The sequence below is a fragment of the Oncorhynchus keta genome, chromosome 6 (assembly GCF_023373465.1).
Source record: "Oncorhynchus keta strain PuntledgeMale-10-30-2019 chromosome 6, Oket_V2, whole genome shotgun sequence".
Classification (NCBI taxonomy): domain Eukaryota; kingdom Metazoa; phylum Chordata; class Actinopteri; order Salmoniformes; family Salmonidae; genus Oncorhynchus; species Oncorhynchus keta.
The window spans coordinates 22426307-22452321 of NC_068426.1; the positions used below are offsets into that span (position 1 = coordinate 22426307).

Genomic DNA, 26015 nt, shown 5'->3' on the forward strand with positions numbered 1-26015 from the left:
GATTTGAAAAAGTCGCAAAGAAAGGCACGCGCTGCTTATTACCTCAAGCTGGGCATATATATATATAAAAAATATATGCCATTTAGCAGACGCTTTTATCCAAAGCGACTTACAGTCATGTGTGCATACATTCTACGTATGGGTGGTCCCGGGAATCGAACCCACTACCCTGGCGTTACAAGCGCCATGCTCTACCAACTGAGCTACAGAAGGACCGGGCATCATTCACAAGAGATAATATATAATTCACAAGTGATAGGCTAATATTGTCACCCATCACACTATTCTTGTGTTTGCGTATACTAAATAATACATGTGTGAAAGGTGATGTGATTTAGAATGGACCATTATCATGCACCTTTCTTGAAACAGGGGCAGGGGGGAAAAAGACATGTCATCTATGCACTTAAATAGCAAATGGAGGATGTTTGTCCCCATGGATCAGACAATAGAGTGCTGAATACCAGGCAATTAGCAAGCTTGGTAGGCTACTAACGACCATCAGCAGCATCAGAGCTTGGAGAAGCCTAATTACCGTGACGAAACAGTCATGTAGATTTTGACTGCCGGTGTGTTCGGTCACAAGTCATAGCAGCCCTAGCCACGACCCTGATCCTGACCTTTTAACATGACAGCTGAACTTGAGCTCTGCTCTGCAGGGCTGGAGGACTAGAGACAGACAGTGGTGCTTCACTTGGGACAGCCTTCCTCTGCTCTCAGAACTTCTCATTCTCCCTGTCTCTCTCTCTCCCTTCTGCCTGTCTCTCTCTCTCTCCTCTCTCTCTCTCTCTCTCTCTCTCTCACTCCCTTATCCCTGTCTCTCTCTCTCTCCTTTCTACCTGTCTCTCTGTTGCTTTCTCTCTCTCTCTTTTGTTTCTTAAAATAAAACTTCTGAACAGTTAGTCACATGGCTACCAGGACTATTTACATGGACTCCCTTATTTTATTCTTATTTATTCTTTCTTTTTCCACTGACTCTCTTGCACAGGCTCAATGTACACTCAATGGACTCTAACCACACACTCACACATTCTACACTGATACTCCAACACACACACACACACACACACACACACACACACACACACACACACACACACACACACACACACACACACACACACACACACACACACACACACACACACACACACACACACACACAAAATGCATATTGATGACCCCCCGAAGAGCAAGCTGTCATCAAGGCAAAGGGTGGCTACTTTGAAGAATCTCAAATATAACATATATTTTCATTTGTTTAACACTTTTGACTGGTACTGTATATGTACATACTACCTAAATGACTGTACCTCAACTAACCCGTTCCCCTGCACATTGACTCAGTACCGGTACCCCCCGGTACTATTTTTCCTTTAGTTTATTTAGCCATTTTTCTTACTTACTTTTTTAGAACTCTGCATGGATGGTTAAGGGGTCATACATAAGCATTTCACGGTAAGGTCTACACCTGTTGTATTCGGCGCACGAGCTCTGGGAGCCCATGCACATGTCATCAAAATCTATTTTTTTAAACATGTAATAAATCATTTTGACAGTAACCTTCCAAAAAGTCATTCAGAAACCTTTTAAATGTCTATATGTACTAGGAAGCTAAGTGTTTGTTTCTTGGGCTTCAGGAATGTGACTGAAAAAGTGACTCGGGCCTTGAAAAATGAAACTGATTGAAAGTATAAGGGGATATCAGTGAACAAATGCTGTGGTCAAGGCTTCGACGGTGCCAGTCCAATGACTGGAGCTGACTCAGGTGTTCAAAATCACATATCAGACCGGGAGCCTAATGCTTCTTAGGTCATTCTTTATGAGTTTTAGTTTAGAAAACGATTTCTCCACCTAAGCGACAGTTACAGGGAGGGTAGAAACAGCGTTATTGCCATAGCAACAGCAAGGAAACTGGACAGAAGGGAGTTGTGCTTCAAATACAGCAGTTCCGCGACATCTATCATTTTTATTTTTTATTTTTCACCTTTATTTAACCATGTAGGCAAGTTGAGAACAAGTTCTCATTTACAATTGCGACCTGTCCAAGATAAAGCAAAGCAGTTCGACAGATACAAAGACACAGAGTTACACATGAAGTAAAACAAACATACAGTCAATAATACAGTAGAAAAACAAGTCTACACATAATGTGAGCAAATGAGGTGAGAAGGGAGGTAAAGGAGAAAAAAAAGGCCATGGAGGCGAAGTAAATACAATATAGCAAGTAAACCACTGGAATGGTAGAATTGCAGTGGAAGAATGTGCAAAGTAGAAATAAAAATAATGGGGTGCAAAGGAGCTAAATAAATAAATACAGTAGGGAAAGAGGTAGTTCTTTGGGCTAAATTATAGATGGACTTTGTACAGGTACAGCAATCTGTGAGCTGCTCTGACAGCTGGTGCTTAAAGCTAGTGAGGGAGATAAGTGTTTCCAGTTTCAGAGATGTTTGTAGTTTGTTCCAGTCATTGAAAGCAGAGAATTGGAAGGAGAGGCGGCCAAAGGAAGAATTGGTTTTGGGGGAGACCAGAGAGGTATACCTGCTGGAGCGCGTGCTACAGGTGGGTGCTGCTATGGTGACCAGCGAGCTGAGATAAGGGGGGCCTTATGTAGATAATTGAGCCTCTCATTCTCCTTAATTGTCTGCCTCAACACGTTACGGGAAAGACATGAACTGTATAGGAAGCTCTTGGAATAGGTCATCTGGATACTGGCAGATGCAAACAGATTATCATCTTTAGTGGACAACCGTTCTTGTGGGCTTGAACAAAAAAGCGTTTTGCGATTTTGTTCGTACTGGCGAACCATCATTTGAGTTGTGTGGTTGCAAATATCAACAATCCCTTACCTCTAGTATATCTTGACATGCATCATTTAAGACTCAGTTTGAATGATGTGCAGTTCAATGAACATATGATGCACAATGTCTCAATAAAGTCTGGGTTGAACACAAAAAAAGGAGGACTTCAGGAGACCAGGGGAGTTCAACAATAAATAGTGCTTGAATTTATCCTCAAGCTGACTACTTGTTTTCGTCATTGTTAGGCTATTTGATGCACAATTTTTATAAAAAGTTTATAAATAGCAATTAAATATACAGTTATAGACAGTACACTGCATAATGAAACAATCCTCAGTAAGCTAGTGTTTTGAGGGTGGACTGACTGTACTATTTGGCATTAACGGACTGGTTTTAAGCACAACAACTTTCTATCCAAGCTGGGAAAGAGCACGAGGACAGTTAATGTCATGCAGGTTCAGGTAGCCTATACAGGACAGTTGTATATGCAACTAAATCAATTGGCAATCTGCAATGTTTGAATTTCCAACATTATAGCTTCTCTCCTGGTCAGCAGGTTCCCTAACAGCAGCCAGGTTGCCAGCTCAGTTCAGCTCAGCCAAACACTTCCCCTGCATCCTGCTCTCTTCGCGAGCACTTCCTGCAAACACACCACTACCTCACAGTCACATACACAGGAGGGGAGGGAGGGGCAGCCCTATCCACTCCCAAACAAACACTCTTCAATAAATGGCCAACTCTATATCAGTTCTATAATTAATCCTCCGACTGATGATGTTCAAGTGCTTCCATCCTCATGATGACTTTTTTTCTTCTTCAGATAATATCCGCCCATTGCTAAAGAAGCTCTGCCTGAGCCAGCAGTTCCTCAAATCCATTCTCCAATTAGGTTTTAATTCAGGATGATAAAGCAGGCTGTGGTATTAGAGCTGCCAATCTGTCAATGTGGGGCCTCAGTGGGGGGTGCAGGTTTGCTGACAGATAGAGAGGAGAGGAGGCCCAGGCTAAGGCAGGCAGACCCTAACCCACAGGGGGAGTGAGAGCCAGGATGTGGGGCAACTCAAGCCTATCTCTCTCTGGCTGTTAGCAGGGGACCAGGGCTCATTGAAGAGACCAGAGCAGAGAGACATAAGAACATGACTGTATGTCTGCTGAGTGCTGACCTTGCCTTGCCTGAGGCTGATTCTGTGTTTAGTCATCAGTGTATGACTCCATTTAGTTAAGTTAACCTAATTTATCATAAATGGGTACAGTGTACTGTATGTGTGTGTGTGCTCCCGTGTATGTGCTCCTGTGTGTGTGCTTGCCCACCAAGCCTAAGTGGCGCTTGCTTGTGTGTTCTTGTGCGAGTGAGTGGGTGGGGATGCCAGAGCAGGATTACAGATGGATGAAAAGGGCTCTGGCTTTAATCCCCCCCAGAGAGGGGCACAGCTGTTAGAAGAGGGGACAGACAGGGTGGGGGTGGTGGGATGGTACTGCCACCACTGCAGTCTCTGTCACCAAGGTCACAGAGTGACACTGCGGAGCTAACCATTTTCTAAATTCTCTTCAAAGGCAGCAGGGAAAATCCAATCAATAAATACCTTGGTGCTTCTATCCTGCCTCTACTGGGTCTCTTACTACCGTATCCGGTATAGCTGCCTGAGCTCCCCCCAGCTCTACTAGCCCTCGACTAGCAGCTCACTATGCTTTCATTCCAACTCGTTTTGTCTTTCACACACTCATTTTTGTCCCGACCTGTTGGGCTGGAAAGTCGTCTGAAGAAACAGGGCAAGTTCCAGCGACTGTTTGTACTACCTGCACCGCACATAAAACAAATATGCTCACAAGATTAGATAAGAGTGTTTAAAAGAGAGCTGGAGGGAGGAGGAGGGAGGGAGCAGAGGGGGAAACGGTGGCAGGCGTCCAGTTCCCCTCTGTGCCAACACAACACACAACACAAAAGGTTGACACATGTTTTGATGGGGAATGAAAGTGTTTCTGAGCTTTGTCGTTCCGAATGGCTTCCAGCACTGCCTGCCTGCCTGCCTGCCTGCCTGCCTGCCTGCCTGCTTGTCTGCCTGTCTGTCTGCCTGTCTGCCTGCCTGTCTGCCTGTCTGTCTGCCTGCCTGTCTGTCTGCCTGTCTGTCTGCCTGTCTGTCCTGTCTGTCTGTCTGTCTGTCTGCCTGTCTGTCTGTCTGTCTGTCTGTCTGTCTGTCTGTCTGTCTGTCTGTCTGTCTGCCTGCCTGCCTGTCTGCCTGTCTGCCTGTCTGCCTGCCTGTTCCAGGCTGTCGATTGGGCAGCGCTGCCGGTTACACAGAAGCACCACTGACAGATACAAATGAGGACATTACGGCCCATCTCAAAGGCAGGAGGCGGCAGAGTGCAACACTAAACACTCCACACGGGCAGGACTCTCCCTTGTGCTTTTTCTCCCTCCCTCAGTGTGCTTTCTTTGTGGAAACCAGCCAGGTCCTCTCATTCAGCTGAGCTGTGTTATGTTGTTTATAGGATGTGATAAGAGCTGAGATGAGAGGGGAGGTGTTTGGGGCATTCAGTATTCTACTCTGTGACATGATGCCTGACTGCTGTATACAGGAGTCGGACTGGGAGGAGGCTGGGGAGGGGAGTTAGGTGAAGGGTGTCCCAGAGATAAATGGAAGTGGGTGGGAGGGTCAGGGGAGCACACCCCCAGAGATGTGAAAGGAGGGAGGGGAGGAGCCCAGGTCCTGGACCTCACACAGCAGTGGGACCCTGCCAGAGACCTGACTACATGACTAATGTCTGCACTTGAAAATAAATTGGTTTCATTTATTAATTGTCCTGCTTCTCTCTCTCCCTCCTTTTATCCAAATTACTTACAGTCGTGTATGCATACATTTTAAGTCTGGGTGGACCAAGAATCAAACCCACTATCCTGGCATTGCAAGCACCATGCTCTTCTAACTGAGCTACAGAGCAATTCCTTCTTTCTCTGTTTCTGTCTTTCTTCCTCACTTTTCTCTCTCTCTCTCTCTCTCTCTCTCTCTCTGCCTTCACCTCTGTTCTGGGGGTTGATAGTGTACAACTGAGCCACAGAAGGTTCCCATTTAGTTTATCTCTCTAGAACAGTTACAGTATCACCATGCACGGAGAACAAAGCCACTTCGCATTCCTCTGAGGCAGAGAGTATAATAAAACCAAGCCCATTCTTACAAAGCCCGGTCTGTGTTCTGAGAGTTCTGTGAAGAGACAGTCAATTGTTTGGATCCTGTTAGTGTACTGGTGTCCAGACATAGGGCCTATACGGGTCTAGTTCAGCAACACATAGACCCAACCAGTGAGTCAGTGACTCATGAGTCATAACTCTCGAGGCCATGTGCTCTCAGAGGCGTGTTAGTGGCAGTGGTGGGATTTCTGATGGATCCCTGAAGCACCACCAGCCCATCAGCTCTGTGTTAAAGTGCTACTGCCACCACCAGGGGTCCTGCATTATGAATAAGAACACCCCGCAACCGGACCCAAACGGAGAGGACCTAAAACCTCAGGAACACAGAGTCTGTTCCTGGCGCTTCTCTCATCTCCCTCTCCAACTGCCATCCTCCATAATTCAACTACCCAGCGCCACCGGGGAGATTTGGTTGGAGGACGTGGGGGAGGGAGGGGGGTAACGTGACAACAGAACAGAGACTCTTCAAAATCCACGGAAATCACCGACGGCCAGTTTCTATGATGTACATCCTTCCCGCAGAGTCAGGATGACTCAATGTCAATGTGCACCACACCCCACTCTCTCCAGTCCCTTCACTCTAACATTGGGATACACACAGCAAATGCCAACCCATGGTTAAGTTCCCAACCCCTATATACCCACATCCCTCCATAGGCCTCTTGAGATCCTTAACACTGTCATAAAGACAGATGTCCAGGAGGCATAACACTGACAGCGAGAGGAGCCTCAGAGCCATATGCCACCTTGGCAGGGTCCCGGCTCAGACCCTATGCACAATGGGTTTTCCATGCTGCTCTTATGGCAGCGGTTCACTCCAAAAATGATGCCATTAGCTGGTAAACAGTCCAGGAAAAAAAAGAGATCATTTCAGATTTTCACAGCCTTGTACTCAGCATCAAGACCAACGGGAGTCTCTTACGTTGTCCGCTTCATTACAGCGGCTAGGCTAATAAACCAGCACTTGAGTTTGGGCTTTCTTATCATCGCAGTCTTGTCCAGCCACTTCCCTCTTTTGAGGCTCCGCACAAAATCTATTACTCACAAAGACGTTTAGAGGTAGGAGGAATGGCGGTTTGAAGCCCCCAGAGTGAGCGCGGCGCAGGGCAGCCGCAGCAGTGAGGATGAAACAGCCGCCATTAGCATTTCTCAGGGAGGTTCTTGTGCATTCACAGATATGAGGGAGAGAAAACAGAACCCAATCCAAATCCACGCCGCTGTTGCATAATCCCAGGGCCCGAAAACAAAAATGAAAGGGAATGAAGAAATTCGAATGCTCATTTGGAGTGCTTTACCTACGATGTCTGAATCCGCCGAGAAATGACAAGTAACTACCGTGGCACTTTATCCAGGACGCTTGGCGAGAAAAGTGACTTCTGTGTACGTGTTAACAATATTCATGAGTCTTTTATTACGATACTCCTCACACTCGCTATCAATAATTTAACTGCTGCACTGTTTATTATGATGACTTTCTCAATGCAGGACAATGTTTTGTGTGTGTGTGAGTGTGCGCGCGAGTGTTTGCTCATTAATCAGGGAGACTCTCTCTCTGGGTTTGTATAAACATTGTATAATCTGGTCCACACAGTTTAAGCAGTCAGAGTAAATATTCCAGCCTGATGTGTTTACTCTATGGCAAGGGGGAGCTGGCAAGGAAGGACAGGGTGTGGGGTAGGTGGGGGCTCAGGGTGACGGCTATTGCTTTCAGCGGCAGTCATGACGAGAGGAGATGCGAGCCGACAGCAGAACCGCAACTGTCGCTGGAGACTCCGGGAAGCCTAAATAAAGGTATTATTCTCCTCAAGCCGCTTTCACTTTCTGAAAAGGCCCCTGTCCCGTCTGCAAACCACATGTACAGTGAAAGAGAGAAAAAAACGGGGGGGAAACGTCAATGCTGGAAAAATGTCTGCAAGGAACCCAAATAGGCCACCCGCACCATCTCAGTAGGTGGGCCGCTAACGACCATCATCTGATACGGAATGTTGCTATAACCTCATTCTCTTCTTTTATCCGCTGACACAACTGGCTTCATTAAGGATTTAACTCCGTCCCTCTCAGTCCTCTCCCCTTGGCTGTGCCATCAGTCGGAAGAAAGAGCGTTTTTCTCTGGCTATGAGTGAATGAGCGGAGCGGCCTGACTGACTAAAGTGGCTGGAGAGGCGACAGAGACACGGTTGGCCACGTCTAAGTGCCCGATAAGCTGCAGATTACCAGCGCTATCGCCAACTGTGGCCTTGCTGCCAACACTGTGATCTGCTGATATGGCCTAATTGTCCTCTTTCGCTCCGAGGTGATACGGCGTCTCTCTGTGAGCCAGACAGCTAGTCAGCCCCACCAGCAGCAGCGCTAGCTGGGGATCAAAAGAGCAGATGCTGCTCAGAGTAGATAGAGCTGGGCCAGGCCAGGCAGCACTACACTACACTCTCCATCCAGAGTGCCTGGCTGCCACAGAGGTTGATCTGTTCTGGAGAGCTTCCTAAACAGTGAAATTGATTTAGGAGTTTGGAGAGCGGCCAAATGCAGGTCTGATAGAGCGATTCTCTGACTGAACTCGGCACAGTATTGATAAAAAGAGCAGGTATTTGTAAGGGATTCGGGACAATGCAAATGTTCAGTTTCATGTAGCATGACAGGGATCTCTATAATATCAGTGTTCTTGTCTCCATCAGTGAGTCCATGGCATCTGTCTTACTGTAACAGTCACACACTCCGTCATCTTCATCTTCATGGCCAGACCAATACATGGCCAGAGGTTCAAATCCTGACAGGTCGGATCACACACAAACACACACACCCACTATGTCCTTTCAGTCCAAATCCATCTCCGCATTTACCTGAAAACTCCATTACAGCTTCCCCTCAAATCTCCCCATGTCCCGAGCTATGACGTGTGACAGCCTGGGATTCATACTCATCAAGCCGGGGAGGCAAAAACTGGTTGAATCAGAGTTGTTCCCATTTCATTTCAACAACTAAAATCTACGTGATGACGTTGAACCAACATGGAAAACGAATTGTACTTGTCATCAACTTAAGGGAATTTAGTTTTTTTTTCCACCCAACGTTCAACCTAAATCCAATGACATGGTGAATTTTTGTTTTTGATTCCACGTTGAATTTGCATTAGATGTCAACTCAACCAAATGTCAATCAAACATAGACGTTGAACTGACGTCTGTGCCCAGTGGAATGCTTATACATCTACATCAGAGATAGGCCGGCTGCAGCGTCGCCAAGCCCTTTTACCGCTCTCCTCTCCTCCGGAGCTGTATCTGCCTGACAATGGATGAGTTGATCAGAGCGGGAGCGAGACATTACATTTAAAGGTAATTACTGAAGCAGGACAACCTGCGGAGTCCTCCTCGGTGAAGATGATTACATCTGCTGCTGCCGGGTCAGCCCGGCCTCCCCTGGGCTCTCTGAAGACTCATTACCTTGTCAGAGGCAGGGCAGCGCTATGTAAATACGGTACAGCTAGCGCTAGGTAGGCAGCCCTGCTTTTACACAGAACAACGAAAGTTCCGGATGGAGCGCAATCTCTTAGAGAGAAAAAAAGCGTTTGTCTCCATAGATGGATGATTACGTGAGAGCTGTGAGAGCCTGCTCTCAGCTCCTCTGTGGATCACCTACTATTATTAGGAAGATAGGCTAGCTTATTGTTTTACAGGTTTCCTTGAACCGAGTGGACACGGCACGGCTCTGATTACAGTACTGTAGGGCTCTCAACATGGTCACATGGCTGCAAGAGCTGCTCATTGCAGGGACTATTTGTGTGTTCTCTGTAATATGCTTTGCGGTAAACACGGTGATTCGGGGCAGCCAGGAAGCTATGATTCAATGTTGAGCTTCCTCTTTTGTTGGCTATCTGAAATTGTATGTAAGCACTAGAGATCAAATCACAGCTGAGAGCCTCATCTAACCGCCTTGGTGCCAAAAACACACACGCACACACACGCGCACGCGCACGCACGCACACACACACACACACACACACACACACACACACACACACACACACACACACACACACACACACACACACACACACACACACACACACACACACACACACACACACACACACACACACACACGGACAAAGTTTGATATCAAAGAAACAGGCTAGATTATAACTATAATTTACAACTGGTTCAGAATAGCTGTCACATTCATTCTCACTTCCAATGGTCATCATAAAAAATGTGTCCTGATGAGAAGCTCTCTATCTAAACTGAGGCCCCAGAAGGGTGAGCTGCAGCAGTCTGGGCCTGAGGAGCTCTGAGTTGTGTTTCCCATGCATCACCCTGCAGGGTAGCTGGGGCCCTGCAGCCTCTGCTTTTATGAGGCGTGAGGGGAGTCTGGTGGTCAGGACCTGTGCCTTCCCCAGGCCTGAAGAACTCTTCAGTGGAAAACCACAGGGTCCACTCAAGTCTAGGCAATTAGACAGAGAGAGGGAACAGGAAACCATAAGAGGGAGGAGGAGGATACAGTAGGCTATGGGGCCTGAAACCATGTCTGAGTAGGACAGAGGTCTAATAAAACCATCCAACCACAGTTATGAATTATGACAATTATTAGGGAATAAAAACAGAATGGCCGTTCGTTCTACTGGTCACACCACAGTGAGGAACCTAACAGTCTATTCAGACGACTGGCTCTTTCTGTAGGGAGCCTCTTCCACTATACTACTACAGTGCATTCGCAAAGAACTCCGACCGCCCTTCCACATTTTGTTACGTTACAGCCTCATTTTAACATTGTTATGAAATATGAAATTCCTCATCAACCTGCACACAATAACCCATAATGACAAAGTGAAAACAGGTTTTTATACATTTTTGCAAATTAAAAAAACAGAAATACCTTATTAAGTATTAAATATTCAGACCATTTTCTATGAGACTCGAAATTGAGCTCAACTGCATCCTATTTCCATGAATCATCCTTGAGATGTTTCTACAACTTGATTGGATTCCACCTGTGGAATCCGCATGGTGGTGGGGGTGGTGGGGGTGTTTTTCAGTGGAAGGGAGTAAAAGGCTAGTTAGGATCGAGGGAAAGATGAACGGAGCAAAGTACAGAGAGATCCTTGGGGGAAACCTGCTCCAGAGTGTCCTTGAGTGGCCCAGCCAGAGTCCGGACTTGAATCCGATCGGACATCTCTGTAGAGACCTGAAAATAGCTGTGCAGCAACGCTCCCCATCCAACCTGACAGAGCTTGAGATGATCTGCAGAGAAGAATGGGAGAAACTTCCCGAATACAGGTGTGCCGAGCTTGTAGCGTCATACCCAAGAGGACTCAATGCTGTAATCGCTGCCACAGGTACTTCAACAAAGTACTGAGTAAAGGGTCTGAATACTTATGTTTTTTTATTTGTAATACATTTCTAAACATTTCTAAAAATCTGTTTTTTTGATTTGTCATTATGGGGTATTTTGTAGAATAAGGCTGTAATGTAACAAAATGTGGAAAAAGTCAAGGGGTCTGAATACTTTCCGAATGCACCGTATAAGTACTCAGAGAGGGGTTGTGAATACATCTGACGATGGTAATACATGCTAATGATAGCAAGAGCCTTGGCCTCAGTTTCTGTGTTAATAGATCACATAGGGGAAAATGTGAACATGTGTATCGGCGTGTGGATTTGATTATGTGTGTGTGTGTGTGTGTAGGATTCGTCCTTGGCCTCTGTCCTTGGCAGATGTTTCTACACATCACTCTACATATACCCTTGTAGGTTTGAGAGAGATATTATAATGGTTCATAGGAACTATCATTTCTCTCTTTACACAAAGCTGGGTTTACATATCATTTAGGATAACAGATCCTTTTCAATTTGCGTCAGAAAGACAAAAGAACCTGGTTCCCATTTCATTTTGGAAAAACAAAAAAGAATAGGATCTGTTTCAGTGGGAAGCCTGAATTTATTGACCATATAACAAGCCTTTGAAATATTTTTTTTTCTCCCTCAGTTTTTTTCGGGAATTATTATTTTCTTCTGGGCTGTGCAGTGCTGGGGCTCTGCGTAATGAAACCCAAATGGAGAATGATCTGGCTCTTGGCCCTGTTCTGTGCTGGAACAGAGCAGCAAGGGGCCGCAGGGTGGGTTTGCCAGCCCCAGCCTTCCCCAGAAACATAGAGACGGCAGTCCTCCAGTCCAGGCCCCAAGGGTGAGACTGAGGGGGAGTTGAAGGGGAGGGGAGGGGGGGGCTGCTCTGGGAAACTATGTGTCTACGTGCTGCAGGAAGAGGCCTCGCGAGTCAGGGGGAACACACGCGCCTCACTGGGGGGGGCCTGTGTGTGTGTCATATCGAATGTGTGCTTTGCACATTTCCGTCAACTCTCAGCAAACAAATAACAACATAAAACCCAGGAGGGGGTCGGTAAAGGGAACGCGAACTGTGGAGGTGCAGTTGTGATTCCAAGACAAACAGAATCATCAAATATAGTGAGGGTTCCTATTGAAGGATGATCCCCGGTCTCTCTCTCACACAATATAGAACACCATGGAAATGAATGTTTGGCTAGCAGCAGCGTATTGAGGTTTCAGCGTACACATACTAAGTCAGGGGACGAGGCGTAAGGCCACACAAACCAAGGGACCACGTCCAGCAATTCACCAGACATCAAAGCAGATGACCACTTCACACCAGACAAACACCTTCTCGGCCAACAACATAATAGATACACAGCCAATTATGGGCTTGTGTTGAGAATCCAACCAATAGAAAAGAGGCGCCAACAAAGCATCTATCAGAGAAGTCATGATGACAACAAAACCCTGCTGGCTAAAATCCTTGCACAAACAAATGCATATTTCTTAAAACATCCTTGCTTCAGTCTCCACATTGTAAGCCAGTTGTATCTTATTGCACTATTGCGAGTGATTCCAGGTGTTTCTGCCAGTTAGCAGGACAGAGGGCCATCATAACTGATCACACTGATATTGTGTGCCTGCAGAGGTGATTTTCAGGACAGCACCAGTTCAAACAGGGACATTGATGTATTATAGGCAGGTAATCCTTACGGGAGGAAGATGCATGGACCAAGTCAACCATCCCAATAAGCATTAACGGTTATGGCATCCATGTAGTGCAGAGGATCAAACCAACATACTGTTCCTTTCTCTCAGTACCTTCTCCCTTCATTCTCTCTCTCTCCTTCTCTCTATTTCCATTACTCTCTATTTCCATCTCTCTCTATTTCCATCATTCTCTCTATTTCCATCTCTCTCTCTCTCTCTCTCTCTCTCTCTCTCTCTCTCTCTCTCTCTCTCTCTCTCTCTCTCTCTCTCTCTCTCTCTCTCTCTCTCTCTCTCTCTCTCTCTCTCTCTCTCTCTCTCTCTCTCTCTCTCTCTCTCTCTCTCTCTCTCTCTCTCTCCATCCATCTCTTTCTCTCTTTCCATCTCTCTCCCTTTCTCCTCTCTCTCTCTGTGTGTTTGTTCATCAGAGGGGGTCCCTAGAGGATGATAATCCCGGTTTGGGAGAGTCTGTCTTTCAAGTCTTGGGAAGACGCACTGGGCTCAGTGCTGGCGGTTCACTGCCTGCATCTCCAGAGGCCTGTGTCAGCTTCCTCTCTCCTCTCCTCCTCCTCTTCCTCCTTTACTCTCCCTCTCTTTCCCTCTGTCTCCCTCTGTTCCTCTGCTGCTCACGTTTTCACTCTCTCATTATGTTTCTGTTTCATTCTGCAGGCGGAGGAGGGTGCTGGCGGGGACGTGACCAGCGTTCGCTGCTGCTGCCACTGGCATTTAGACAACAAAAACACAAACACTGAGCACACAGAGGTGTTGGAAAGTGAAATGCAATTATTCTCCGCCACCAAGTGACTTTATTTACTCCAGGGAAAGGTTTCTGTTGAGCACAGTAGGTCTCAGAGACTAAACCTGGCCAAGACAGGCACTCTCTGCCCAAGACAGGCACTCTCTGCCCAAGACAGGCACTCTCTGCCCAAGACAGTCATTAATGATGTCTCCGTCAGTCATGAGGAGGGAGAGATACTACCTTCAGTTTTTTAAATATATATATATATTTTTCTGTTGAACCTTTATTTAACCAGGCAAGTCAGTTAAGAAAAGAAATCTTATTTTCAATGACGGCCTAGGAACAGTGGGTTAACTGACTGTTCAGGGGCAGAGCAACAGATTTGTACCTTGTCAGCTCGGGGATTCATTCCAGCAACATTTTGGTTACTGGCCCAATGCTCTAACCACTACGCTACCTTTCCCGCTACCTTTCCTCAAACCACTACGCTACCTTTCCCGCTACCTTTCCTCAAACCACTACGCTACCTTTCCCGCTACCTTTCCTCAAACCACTAGGCTACCTTTCCTCTAACCACTAGACGACCTGCCTTTAACCACTAGGCTACCTGCCTCTAACCACTAGGCTACCTGCCTCTAACCACTAGACTACTTGCCTCTAACCACTAGGCTACCTTTCCTCTAACCACTAGACTACTTGCCTCTAACCACTAGGCTACCTTTCCTCTAACCACTAGACTACTTGCCTCTAACCACTAGGCTACCTTTCCTCTAACCACTAGACTACTTGCCTCTAACCACTAGTCTACCTTTCCTCTAACCACTAGACTACTTGCCTCTAACCACTAGGCTACCTTTCCTCTAACCACTAGGCTACCTGCCTCTAACCACTAGGCTACCTGCCTCTAACCACTAGGCTACCTGCCTCTAACTACTAGGGCTACCTGCCTCTAACCACTAGGCTACCTGCCTCTAAACACTAGGCTACCTGCCTCTAACCACTAGGCTACCTGCCTCTAACCACTAGGCTACCTGCCTCTAACCACTAGACTGCCTTTCCTCTAACCACTAGGCTACCTGCCTCTAACCACTAGGCTACATGCCTCTAACCACTAGGCTACCTGCCTCTAACCACTAGACTGCCTGCCTCTAACCACTAGGCTACCTGCCTCTAACCACTAGGCTACCTGCTTCTAACCATTAGGCTACCTGCCTCTAACCACTAGACTACTTGCCTCTAACCACTAGGCTACCTTTCCTCTAACCACTAGACTACTTGCCTCTAACCACTAGGCTACCTTTCCTCTAACCACTAGACTACTTGCCTCTAACCACCAGTCTACCTTTCCTCTAACCACTAGACTACTTGCCTCTAACCACTAGGCTACCTTTCCTCTAACCACTAGGCTACCTGCCTCTAACCACTAGGCTACCTGCCTCTAACCACTAGGCTACCTGCCTCTAACTACTAGGTTACCTGCCTCTAACTACTAGGCTACCTGCCTCTAACCACTAGACTACCTGCCTCTAACCACTAGGCTACCTGCCTCTAAACACTAGGCTACCTGCCTCTAACCACTAGGCTACCTGCCTCTAACCACTAGGCTACCTGCCTCTAACCACTAGACTGCCTTTCCTCTAACCACTAGGCTACCTGCCTCTAACCACTAGGCTACATGCCTCTAACCACTAGGCTACCTGCCTCTAACCACTAGACTGCCTGCCTCTAACCACTAGGCTACCTGCCTCTAACCACTAGGCTACCTGCTTCTAACCATTAGGCTACCTGCTTCTAACCACTAGGCTACCTGCCTCTAACCACTAGACTGCCTGCCTCTAACCACTAGGCTACCTGCCTCTAACCACTAGACTGCCTTTCCTCTAACCACTAGGCTGCCTGCCTCTAACCACTAGGCTACCTGCCTCTAACCACTAGGCTACCTGCCTCTAACCACTAGGCTACCTGCCTCTAACCACTAGGCTACCTGCCTCTAACTACTAGGTTACTTGCCTCTAACCACTAGGCTACCTGCCTCTAACCACTAGGCTACCTGCCTCCCCTGTCTGAAGCAGATGGTCATCTATCTGTGCCCCTCTGAGACATCTTGATCTCAACACCCTCATGTTGTATTTTGTCACAGGTCAGTCAAGAGGAGGGGAGATCCTTTCTGTAGTTCTGTTTCTCCTATCTGAGCCCCTATGAGAAAGTCCTGGTGAGCAGGTAAGATCAGCCATCCCAGAGGTTTTTCAGTGTATCTAAGCTCAGCTTGCCTTTTGAAGAGCTCATCTCTTCTCCTGGCAGAGCTGGACAGCTTGTATTTTAGGAGAGAACAAAGATGTAAGAGCCTAATCCTTAATAATTCATGCTTGTATTCCTCACTCACACACCATTCCCAAACTCCTCTCCCTGCCTTTAATGACTCCAAACCTGTAATACTTCTTAAAAGGCAGGCATACTTTTTTTTTAAACGAGGCAAGTCAGTTAAGAACAATTCTTAAATACAATGACGGCCTAGGAACAGTGGGTTAACTGCCTTGTTCAGAATGACAGATTTTTACCTTGTCAGCTCTGGGATTTGATTTTGCAACCTTTCAGTTACTGGCCCAATGCTCTAACCACTAGGCTACCTGCCTCCCCACTTCGAAACGCTCTCCATAGAACAACGGTCTCTCAGTCCTGTCTAAAGGTTGCTTTTCTAAAGGCACGCTATGGAACGTTGATGTGCATTTGATGTGATATTCTCACTGGTAAATACATTTTCTGGAAATGTTTATTCCCATGTGATCAAATTCATATTTATTTGCCTGTGCCTCCGAGGCCCCGAATGCCCATGAATCGAGTGTTTTGATTGGCTAGGCGACAGAGACCAAGTAATGTGGGTTTTGCTCCAGAGAAACGGGTGTTTTTCATTGGCTCCTGATGGATATGCCCACAGTTTGGAGCGTTGTGATTTGTCCAGGAAGACACCGCCACCCCAGGAGGAAGCTGCTGATGCCTGGCATGTCTGTGGGCACATAGGGCCCGGGGGCACAGGGTACAGACCACCTGGATCCCGGGCCTCAAAGGCTGGCCTGACAGAGTCAATCTGAACAGCGTTGCACAGAAGACATGGAGGGAGGCTGCAGACTTCCCCATGCTTCCATTGTTACTGGCAGCAGGCCAACAAACACACACAGTCCAACCAGACTTCTTTCAAAAGGAACTTCAACTTGGGTTTTTCCAGAAAATCACATGAACGGCCAAACTTTAAAAAGGGAAACTACTTAGTCTTGAGAAATCAGTGTTCTGGAGAGTAAAATGCTTCATCATCAACTCAGTGTTCTCAGTGTCCCACCTTCATGTGGACCAAATAGAAGAAGGAAGCAACAATGTCGATCACAACAGGAAAACGCTTTACTCTTTCATAGACAAAATGGAGCCTCAGCCGAGGTCCACAGTCAGGGCTCAACAACGCTCCACTGTGGCCCTCTCTCCAATCCTCTCTTCTTTCTCTCGAATAATCTTCTCCTCACTCTATTCTAGGAACTATTCTGTCCTTCCATTACTTCTCCACTTTTGTTCACTCCATCCTCTCCCCTCCACCTCCCTCCCTCAGGGGCCAGGGTCACAGTGTGGTGGTCTGACTGGGGGACCAGAGAAAACAGGCTCCCCTCAGCAAGAGGAGCTGAGTCAGGCCAAGCTGGAGATCAGAGGAGTTCAGTGGGGCTGCGGTCGCTCACTCTCTCTAGAGATAAGGCATGGAACCTTCCCATCACACACATCATCCCATATCCTCTATCCCACCCACAGAGACATGATTACCATGCCAATTAGTCCAGAAAGCTAGCAAGCCCCAAGGCCTCCCTTTTTCCTTGTATATACACACACCGAGAATCAAACCGTACGCATACAAAGATACACACACACACACACAGGTCTGAATGGGCATAAACACATTAACACACACACAAATTAAATTCCTAAACATGATAGACTGTACTGTACGCGTACACACATTCCTCTCTCCACTCACCCAATCTCTGTTTCACACACACAACAGACTACACCGTTCTTCCAAAATTACACCTGTCCTCTTTTCTCTTATCTATGGGCCTCTCATCTCAGAGGTTGAGCTAGCAAAACACACACCAAACTCACGGGCTGTTTCGATGCTCTTTAAATCAGCTTTATTTCAGGGACGCATGTAGAGGAATCAATTACAGGCTGCAGCCGGGAGCCCGGAGCCTGCAGTGGGCCTGACGCTGAGCGATAGCTGCCCGCGGATCCTGAGGGGCATTGGGAGTTTAATCACCCATAACCGCAATTACAGACGTACACATCAGACTCATAAAACACAGAAACAAGATGAACGCCTTGCCAAATTCCTGTAAAGCCTGTGGTGGTGAATTCAGAGCAGAGGGGCCAGGCATAAGTAAGAACCTTCTGGATAACCAGGGAGGAGGGAGACTCTTTATGCGGGAGAGGGAGCATTATAGCTAGTTAATTAGTGTATTTAATATACTTACCAAGAATACAGACTCTCTGCTATGTGACTTTGTGTTACTGTAAATGAGATGAAGGGAAGTGTATCCTTCACATATTATACAGCTGAAGAATAGGTGGCTTGTCAACTGCAGAAAAGGAACCGTGGCAATCCCGTCAAAATATTAGCATATTTAACACACGCACACAAACACAAACGCACACACACCCTTAATGATCACGTAAAGGCCCAGAGTACGCTGTGAGACAGGCCTTAGGAGGGATTAAGATGCAAGCCTTTATCAGTGGGTTCCCACAATCCCCTGCAGAATATCTCCGCCCCCCCTCCCCCACTCTTCTCTCTCTTCTCCCTCCTCCCCCTTTCCCCGTACCTCAGGGATAGAGCTGGGAGAGAAGAGGAGGAGGAGGAGGCCAGGATTAGGGGTCCGTTCCTGGGCCATGGAGAGCCAGGTCGGCAGGCAAGCCTTAGAAGTAGGCTGGTGGACAGGACGGAGTCACAGGGTCAACTCCTCACACAGCTCTATAGTTGACATCAGAGCAGTCCCTCTGCAGACTGCATGCAGTCTTAACTCCAGTGATCGAGAGAGAGACAGACATGTCCTCCACAGTCACCATGTCAAGCTGTCATCATCTCTGTTCGGCATTAAATCCACATCCGATACACTTTAACTCAGGCTACAATTAGACTGACGATATAAGAATACATGTGTAGGCCTACATAGTGTATACACACACACACACACACACACACGCACGCACGCACACACACACACACACACACACACACACACACACACACACACACACACACACACACACACACACACACACACACACACACACACACACACACACACACACACACACACTATAAGACCAACTGACCCTTCGACCCTCCCTCGGCCAACGTGGGCCAATTAACACCTTGTGTGTGTGTGTGTGTGGTGTTGGTGTGCAGCTCGGAGACGCGTGTCACAGGGTGAGATACGACCAAGGGGTCAACATAGACAGCAGGGGGTCACAGGATCAGCCAGAGAGCTTGATTCATGAGGCAGCAGCAGCACAGCTCTCCCTCTGTCTCCCTCCAACTGCATCTTCACATCCCCCCCATAGGGCCTCCGCCAGGGGCTGTGAAACTATATGGACCTGAACATCAGAGGACAACATCCATCCATGCGGAGCGCAGAGGGGATAGGACACACACTCACATGTCACACACGTCACAGACACACGTGTCACACACACACACACATCACAACACACACAGACACACACACACACACGTCACAGACACACGTCACACACACACACACGTCACAGACACACGTCACACACACACACACATCACAGACACACACACACACACACACACGTCACAGATACACACACACACACACACACACACACACACACACACACACACACACACACACACACACACACACACACACACACACACACACACACACACACACACACACACACACACACACACACACACACACACACACAGACACACACACACGTTACAGACATACACAATTATACACAAACTCTCCACCGTGTTTTCATCTGCCTCCATCACCTAACGCTGATTGCTCTCTGCATGCTCAGGCAATCAGTTACACAAGGAGGCAAGATAAAAGGTGATTTGCCCAGAGGGGTCAAAGGTTCATGTTTGCCGAGCTGATCTGTGTACATTCCATAAACAAAACAAGAGCGGATCAGGAGTCTTGACTGTCTATGTTGGCTTAGTGGTGGGGAGAGACGGTGCATCATGACGGACACATTTGATCTAATGAGAGAGAGAGAGCAGTCTGTTGTTCTCTGATCTGATCATCTCTATCTGTCTGATGGAATAATGAGATACAGTATATAAACTGTCTGGGTTCTGGCTTTCACTGACCAGTAGTAGTGATGGAACGACTCCAACTCTCTGGCTTAATAAAAGGTGCTACCATGATGGCAATAGGACACAGATTTGTGTTAACGGTTATGTAAAAAGAGCCTGATCTGGTCATGGTCTGTGTTTTCCTATTTGTAAACATGTGTGTGTTTTTGTGTGTGTGCGTGCACAAAAGTGCATAAATGTGTGTGTGTGTGTGTGAGCTAGTGTGTGTGTGTCTATTTCTCCTCACTTTGCTGGCCTTTCCTTGATTTCCCCTCAGCAGCACACAAACAGGAAGGCTGAAGGCCCTGCATGTCTTCCTGGAGGCACACAACCGTGTAACGAGGAGGGGAGGGGCCGGTGCTTGACATGTACTGTAAAGGCAGAGGTTGACAGTTGGGGAGGGAGAGAACAGGAATGATGCCTGTTGATAGCACACGCATGTACCATCTCTGATATGACTTGGTATGGGCTTATCTTTCCCTAAAAGGATCAGAAGCCCTGTTCATCCACAGAGACATCTGAGCAGGCCAGAGGGAGGTCTAGAGAAAAACACTCAACCTTCCTTCTAATGTCTGTCTGCCTCCGCCACTGTCCTCAGATCCACCGGCTGATAGCTGATGAGGCCCTGGTCCCAGGTGTGTGGCCCACTGGTGTGTGGCCCACTGGTGTGTGGCCCACTGGTGTGTGGCCCACTGGTGTGTGGCCCACTGGTGTGTGGCCCAATGGTGTGTGGCCCACTGGTGTGCGGCCCACTGGTGTGCGGCCCACTGGTGTGCGGCCCACTGGTGTGCGGCCCACTGGTGTGCGGCCCACTGGTGTGTGGCCCACTGGTGTGTGCATGTGTGCGTTTTGTATGTGAGTCTCATCCCGCGGTATCAGATGCGTACAGTGCATCCATGCGTCTGAGTTTGAATCATGGAGCTGGGAGCGTGGCGATGTCGGGTGAGATGCGCCAGCCACTAACTGTGGTTGTGTAATTACCAGGCTCATACACGTGTCTTCTCTGCATATCACAATACACAGGGACAGATGGTTGGGAGGTGTCAAATAAGCTCATTATCAGCTTGCGTTGCAGGCAGCTGCCGTGCCCGCTATTTCTGACACAGCGATTCTTCAAAACCACCGGCCTCAGGAATAATTTACACCTGAGAGAGGACAATGAATAGTGAAAGGCATAGAGCACAGGCCCAAAACAACATTTGGATTCCGGGACGGAGCTGAGGCTCAGCTGCATCGTAATCACTGGGCAGGGATTCACACACAGCCCTAATTCCAAAACGCTCTCGAGCACAGCTGGAGTGACAGTTGTCGACTCTCTGATAAAGTTGGAGATAATCAACGCAGTCCACACGCACGCTCACACACACACGCTCACACACACAGGCTCACACACACACGCTCACACACACACGCTCACACACAGAAATGTAATGCAATACACACCAACTGAGATGTACAGTAGGCTCTCCTTTAGCCCACTAAGCCCCTAAAATCCCATTGTTTAGTCTGCCATTGGACATCATTTCTTGACGAGCATTAACAGACAGGGACAAAATGTTCTGAGGCAAGCAAACGGCTTGGTTTCATAACTGTTTAGTTGAGTACAGCCCCCTGCCACAAAGTCCCGTAGATGCTTAAAACACTTTCCTGGGTGAGCCTCCTCCTCAAATACCCAGAAGGGAAGACAGGTGTTCTGGTGAGAGTGAGTCACACTCAGTGGAGGAAAGAAAGATAAGAGATACAGAGAAAAGACTGAAGAGGCCAGTTCTATTTGAGCTCTCTCTCTCTCCAGACACAGAGTACTGTATCTCTATAGTACCAGTTCTATTCGAGCTCTCTCTCTAGACACAGAGTACTGTATCTCTATAGTACCAGTTCTATTTGAGCTCTCTCTCCAGACACAGAGTACTGTATCTCTACAGTACCAGTTCTATTTGAGCTCTCTCTCTCTCCAGACACAGAGTACTGTATCTCTATAGTACCAGTTCTATTTGAGCTCTCTCTCTAGACACAGAGTACTGTATCTCTATAGTACCAGTTCAATTTGAGCTCTCTCTCCAGACACAGAGTACTGTATCTCTATAGTACCAGTTCTATTTGAGCTCTCTCTCTAAACACAGAGTACTGTATCTCTATAGTACCAGTTCTATTTGAGCTCTCTCTCTCGACACAAAGTACTGTATCTCTATAGTACCAGTTCTATTTGAGCTCTCTCTCCAGACACAGAGTACTGTATCTCTATAGTACCAGTTCTATTAGAGCTCTCTCTCTAGACACAGAGTACTGTATCTCTATAGTACCAGAGTTCTATTAGAGCTCTCTGTCTAGACACACAGTACTGTATCTCTATAGTACCAGTTCTATTTGAGCTCTCTCTCCAGACACAGAGTACTGTATCTCTATAGTACCAGTTCTATTAGAGCTCTCTCTCTAGACACAGAGTACTGTCATGAGTCATGGACGCAGTAGAATTCCATGTGACCGTTGAGTCACAGTCAATCTCATTTGATTCACTTTGGACATGCGTTGGTCACCCAACTCGCTAATGACCATCAGGTCCCTCAGGTCACCATCAGGTGCCTACAGTAGGGCTCTATTGTCCCTCACCACTCTGACATCATTGCAAGTGCAATTCGAAAATCACATCAGACACTTAACATCAAAACAGTATAATGCTTTTAAAACTCACCTCCCTTTGATGAACGGCAGGTTGAAACTGAATGTAAAATATGGTTATTGTGGATGTTTAAAAGACTAACACAACGAAATGGCCAGCACTTTCTACGGTGATGATTCATTCAACACACCCATATTAGAGCTTATGCATATGTCTATATATGAGCCCCATTTCATTCAGTTCATTATTAATAGGCTGACACATTACCTTTAGCTACAGAATATCTCACCACTGTGAGTTTCCATCTCTCCTTACTTCCTTTCTCCAGTGCACAGAGTGGGGTGGAGTGGAATAGGTTTCAGTGTGAAAACATGTTACTATGTTCCCGAACAGATTTAACCTGGTTTCCCAAATGAAGCAGTGGATAGCTGCAGGAACAGGGTTGGAGAGCCCATGGCATACTGAGTACTGGGTAGCAGGAACAGGGTTGGAGAGCCCATGGCATACTGAGTACTGGGTAGCAGGAACAGGGTTGGAGAGCCCATGGCATACTGAGTACTGGGTAGCAGGAACAGGGTTGGAGAGCCCATGGCATACAGAGTACTGGGTAGCAGGAACAGGGTTGGAGAGACCATGGCATACAGAGTACTGGGTAGCTGCAGGAACAGGGTTGGAGAGCACATGGCATACAGCTGCAGGAACAGGGTTGGAGAGCCCATGGCATACAGCTGCAGGAACAGGGTTGGAGAGCCCATGGCATACAGAACACTAGATAGCTGCAGGAACAGGGTTGGAGAGCCCATGGCATACAGAACACTAGATAGCTGCAGGAACAGGGTTGGAGAGCCCATGGCATACAGAACACTAGATAGCTGCAGGAACAGGGTTGGAGAGACCATGGCATACAGAACACTAGATAGCTGCAGGAACAGGGTTGGAGAGCACATGGCATACAGCTGCAGGAACAGGGTTGGAGAGCCCATGGCATACAGAACACTAGATAGCTGCAGGAACAGGGTTGGAGAGCCCATGGCATACAGAACACTAGATAGCTGCAGGAACAGGGTTGGAGAGCCCATGGCATACAGCTGCAGGAACAGGGTTGGAGAGCCCATGGCATACAGAACACTAGATAGCTGCAGGAACAGGGTTGGAGAGCCCATGGCATACAGCTGCAGGAACAGGGTTGGAGAGCCCATGGCATACAGAACACTAGATAGCTGCAGGAACAGGGTTGGAGAGCCCATGGCATACAGAACACTAGATAGCTGCAGGAACAGGGTTGGAGAGCCCATGGCATACAGAACACTAGATAGCTGCAGGAACAGGGTTGGAGAGCCCATGGCATACAGAACACTAGATAGTTGCAGGAACAGGGTTGGAGAGACCATGGCATACAGAACACTAGATAGCTGCAGGAACAGGGTTGGAGAGCCCATGGCATACAGAACACTAGATAGCCGCAGGAACAGGTAGAAGGAACAGGGTTGGAGAGCCCATGGCATACTGAGTACTGGGTAGCAGGAACAGGGTTGGAGAGCCCATGGCATACAGAACACTAGATAGTTGCAGGAACAGGGTTGGAGAGCCCATGGCATACAGAACACTAGATAGCCGCAGGAACAGGTAGAAGGAACAGGGTTGGAGAGCCCATGGCATACTGTGTACTGGGTAGCAGGAACAGGGTTGGAGAGCCCATGGCATACTGAGTACTGGGTAGCAGGAACAGGGTTGGAGAGCCCATGGCATACTGAGTACTGGGTAGCAGGAACAGGGTTGGAGAGACCATGCATACTGAGTACTGGGTAGCAGGAACAGGGTTGAGAGCCCATGGCATACTGAGTACTGGGTAGCAGGAACAGGGTTGGAGAGACCATGCATACTGAGTACTGGGTAGCAGGAACAGGGTTGGAGAGCCCATGGCATACTGAGTACTGGGTAGCAGGAACAGGGTTGGAGAGCCCATGGCATACTGAGTACTGGGTAGCAGGAACAGGGTTGGAGAACCCATGGCATACTGAGTACTGGGTAGCAGGAACAGGGTTGGAGAGCCCATGGCATACTGAGTACTGGGTAGCAGGAACAGGGTTGGAGAGCCCATGGCATACAGAGTACTGGGTAGCAGGAACAGGGTTGGAGAGACCATGGCATACAGAGTACTGGGTAGCTGCAGGAACAGGGTTGGAGAGCACATGGCATACAGCTGCAGGAACAGGGTTGGAGAGCCCATGGCATACAGCTGCAGGAACAGGGTTGGAGAGCCCATGGCATACAGAACACTAGATAGCTGCAGGAACAGGGTTGGAGAGCCCATGGCATACAGAACACTAGATAGCTGCAGGAACAGGGTTGGAGAGCCCATGGCATACAGAACACTAGATAGCTGCAGGAACAGGGTTGGAGAGACCATGGCATACAGAACACTAGATAGCTGCAGGAACAGGGTTGGAGAGCACATGGCATACAGCTGCAGGAACAGGGTTGGAGAGCCCATGGCATACAGAACACTAGATAGCTGCAGGAACAGGGTTGGAGAGCCCATGGCATACAGAACACTAGATAGCTGCAGGAACAGGGTTGGAGAGCCCATGGCATACAGCTGCAGGAACAGGGTTGGAGAGCCCATGGCATACAGAACACTAGATAGCTGCAGGAACAGGGTTGGAGAGCCCATGGCATACAGCTGCAGGAACAGGGTTGGAGAGCCCATGGCATACAGAACACTAGATAGCTGCAGGAACAGGGTTGGAGAGCCCATGGCATACAGAACACTAGATAGCTGCAGGAACAGGGTTGGAGAGCCCATGGCATACAGAACACTAGATAGCTGCAGGAACAGGGTTGGAGAGCCCATGGCATACAGAACACTAGATAGTTGCAGGAACAGGGTTGGAGAGACCATGGCATACAGAACACTAGATAGCTGCAGGAACAGGGTTGGAGAGCCCATGGCATACAGAACACTAGATAGCCGCAGGAACAGGTAGAAGGAACAGGGTTGGAGAGCCCATGGCATACTGAGTACTGGGTAGCAGGAACAGGGTTGGAGAGCCCATGGCATACAGAACACTAGATAGTTGCAGGAACAGGGTTGGAGAGCCCATGGCATACAGAACACTAGATAGCCGCAGGAACAGGTAGAAGGAACAGGGTTGGAGAGCCCATGGCATACTGTGTACTGGGTAGCAGGAACAGGGTTGGAGAGCCCATGGCATACTGAGTACTGGGTAGCAGGAACAGGGTTGGAGAGCCCATGGCATACTGAGTACTGGG

General features: G+C 47.9%; 1 protein-coding gene and 1 long non-coding RNA gene across 3 annotated transcripts in view; both read right to left on the reverse strand.

Annotated features, from left to right (window-relative positions):
- LOC118384853 (retinoic acid receptor RXR-alpha-A-like) overlaps positions 1–26015 on the reverse strand; it is a 145812-nt gene that overhangs the window by 65833 nt on the left and 53964 nt on the right. The window lies entirely within an intron of this gene.
- LOC127930752 (uncharacterized) lies at positions 13256–18484 on the reverse strand. The gene is made up of 3 exons (XR_008139333.1): positions 15516–18484; positions 14873–14960; positions 13256–14672 (listed from the first exon to the last, which is right to left on the reverse strand). It is a non-coding gene; the product is annotated as an uncharacterized LOC127930752 (long non-coding RNA).